Source organism: Petaurus breviceps, unplaced genomic scaffold (genome assembly GCF_028583685.1).
Source record: "Petaurus breviceps papuanus isolate PSGF00001 unplaced genomic scaffold, PetGlider_PUasm1.0 296, whole genome shotgun sequence".
NCBI classification, from domain to species: domain Eukaryota; kingdom Metazoa; phylum Chordata; class Mammalia; order Diprotodontia; family Petauridae; genus Petaurus; species Petaurus breviceps.
The window spans coordinates 12,638-16,195 of record NW_027186046.1 but is presented as its reverse complement, the minus strand read 5'-3'; positions in this window follow the sequence as shown (position 1 = coordinate 16,195).

The window sequence follows — 3,558 nt, the reverse complement described above, 5'->3', positions numbered from 1 at the left end:
CACACACACATATTCTTTTCCTGTCCATTTTAGAAACCAAAATGTCAGGTTGAACATTAGAAATCAAAATACCAAAAAGGCAGTATTATTCACAAAAGTCAAAATGATAGGGTATTTGCCTTTGTCAACCCCTCCCCCAGACCATTTTGAACCCCCAAGACCTGAGAAAGGCCTAAACCTGCATGGGTCAATCAGGAGAGACATTTTGGCCCACTCTGAGCTTAACCTACCATAATGCTTTGCATGTTCTAGCATAGCAGACAAGCTTTCCTTTGCTTTCTGAGTGAACTCAAAATGTCCCTTCCTGTGTCAGCAACTACAATCTAATGGGAAAGACAACATGCCAATAAGAGGTTTATGAGATAACCTTTGAGAAAAGGCATTAGCACTAAGGAGAACCAGGAAAGGCTCCTTGCTGATGTTGGTATTTTACATGAAACTTGAAGGAAGCCAAAGAAGCCACATGAAACAACCACAGCTTTGCTGGAAGTTGTGCTGATTGAAGAACCAACAAGGCCAGCTGAAACTGAATATTCTTCCATTTATGACTACCAAAGACAAGGTGACTTGACCCAAACACTATCTTAAATAATGGAACTTTTCTTATCTTGTTCTTTTATGGACATATGCTTGTGTTATATTATGTCATGTTAATGATAGAAGAAACACAGATATCCTGGATCTATAATTTTAATTGATACTTTAACACTTCTCCTATCTTATTGTATTTACAACCTATCCAATTAAGAAAATTCCCCCATCTCAGAAAAAGAAATTGAACAAGCCATCAGTCAGCTCCCTAGGAAAAAATCTCCAGGGCCAGATGGATTCACTAGTGAATTCTATCAAACATTTAAAGAACAATTGATTCCAATACTCTACAAACTATTTGGGAAAATTAGTGAAGAAGGAGTCCTACCAAACTCTTTTTATGACACAAATATAGTACTGATACCTAAATCAGGAAGAGAGAAAACAGAGAAAAAAAAAATTATAGACCAATCTCCTTCATGAATATAGATGCAAAAATTCTAAATAAAATACTAGCAAAAAGACTACAGCAACTTATCTCAAGAATAATACACTTTGGTCAAGTAGGATTTATTCTAAGAATGCAAGGATGGTTTAATATTAGGAAAACCATCAGTATAATTGATCATATCAACAATAAAACTAGCAGAAACCACATGATCATCTCAATAGATGCAGAAAAGGCTTTTGACAAAATACAACATCCATTCCTATTAAAAACATTAGAAAGTATAGGAATAAATGGAGCCTTCCTTAAAATAATAGGTAGCATCTATTTAAAGCCATCAGCAAGTATTATATGTAATGGGGAGAAGCTAGAAGCATTTCCAATAAGATCAGGGGTGAAACAAGGGTGTCCACTATCACCCCTCTTATTCGATCTGGTACTAGAAATGTTAGCAGTAGCAATTAGAGAAGAAAAAGGAATCAAGTTAGGCAAAGAAGAGACCAAGCTATCACTCTTTGCAGATGATATGATGATATACTTAGAGAATCCTAGAGAATCAAGTAAAAAACTGCTTGAGACAATAAATAAATTTGGCAAAGTTGCAGGATATAAAATAAACCCACATAATCCTCGGCATCCCTATATATTTCCAATGAAATTCAACAGCAAGAAATAGAAAGAGAAATCCCATTTAAAGTTACTGTAGACATTATAAAATATTTGGGAATCTACCTGCCAAAACAAACCCAGGACCTGTATGATCATAACTACAAAACACTTTTCACACAAATAAAGTCAGATCTAACTAACTGGAAAAATATCAATTGCTCATGGCTGGTTCGAGCTAATATAATAAAAATGACAATTTTACCTAAATTAAATTATATATTTAGTGCCATACCAATTAATTTACCAAAAAACTACTTTATAGAGTTAGAAAAAATAGTAACAAAATTCATCTGGAAGAATAAATGGTCCAGAATATCAAGGGAATTAATGAAAAAAAATGCTAGGGAAGGTGGACTAGCTTTACCAGATTTCAATCTGTACTATAAAGCAGCAGTCATCAAAACTACTTGGGACTGGCATAGGAATAGAGGAGTGGATCAATGGAATAGATTAGGCACATGATATTCAGAAGTCAACGACTACAGTAATGTATTGTTTGATAAACCCCCAGACCCTGGTTTTGGGGATTAGAACTCACTATTTGACAAAAACTGCTGGGAAAACTGGAATATAGTATGGCAGAAACTGGACATAGACCATTATCTAACACCATATACCAAAATCAAGTCTAAATGGGTTCATGATCTAGGTATAAAGGTTGATACTGTAAGCAGTCTGCCAAAACAAGGAATAGTTTTCAGACTTGTGGAGAGGGAATGACTTTATGACAAAACAGGAATTAGAGAACATTATAAAATGTAAAATGGATAATTTTGACTACATGAAGTTGAAAAGTTTCTGTACAAACAAAGCCAATGTAACCAAGATTAAGAGGGAGGTGGGAAATTGGGAAAGAATCTTTACAACCAATGTCTCTGACAAAGGACTGATTTCTAAAATATACAGAGAATTGAGTCAAATTTATAAGAATACAAGTCATTCCCCAATTGATAAATGGTCAAAGGATATGAACAGGCAGTTTTCAGAGAAAGAAATTAAAGCTATCTATAAGCACATGAAGAAATGCTCTAATTCACTATTGATTAGAGAAATGCAAATCAAAACAACTCTGAGGTACCACATTTCACCAGTCAGATTGGCTAAGATGACAAAGCAGGAAAATGACAAATGCTGGAGAGGATGTGGGCAAATTGGAACACTAATGCATTGTTGGTGGAGTTGTGATCTGATCCAGCCTTTCTGGAGAGCAATCTGGAATTATGCCCAAAGGGCTATAAATACTTTCATACCCTTTGATCCAGCAATACCACTCCTAGGGTTATATCCCAAAGAGATCATAGAAATGGGAGAAAGACCCATATGTATAAAAATGTTTATAGCAGCTCTTTTTATGGTGGCAAAGAATTGGAAATTAAGGGGGTGCCCATCAATTGGGGAATGGCTGAACAAGTTGTGGTATATGCATGTTATGGAATACTATTGTGCTATAACAAACGAGGAGCAGGCAGTCTTCATATATACCTGGAGAGGCTTAAAAGAACTGATGCTGAGTGAGAAGAGTAGAACCAGGAGAAATTTGTGCACAATTACAGACACAACGTATGTGTGATGACCAACTTTGATAGACTGGACTCTTCTCAGCAATGTAGTGATATAAGTCAATCCCAAAAGACTCATGATGGAGAGAAATATGTGCATCCAGAGAAAGAACTAAGTTTATATCCAGGTGGAAGCAAAATACCTGATCTTTTTCGTTCTCTTATTTGGTTTTATGTCCTCTTTACCATTTTTCATTCCAGCTGGTACAATCCATCCTTATAACCTGACTAATGTATAATGTGAAAGTATTTACAGATCCTATAGTTGACTATAAGCCGCCATGGTGGGGAGAGGAGGGAGGGAGACAAAATGCGAAACTCAAGGAATTGTGGAATTGAATCCTGTAAACT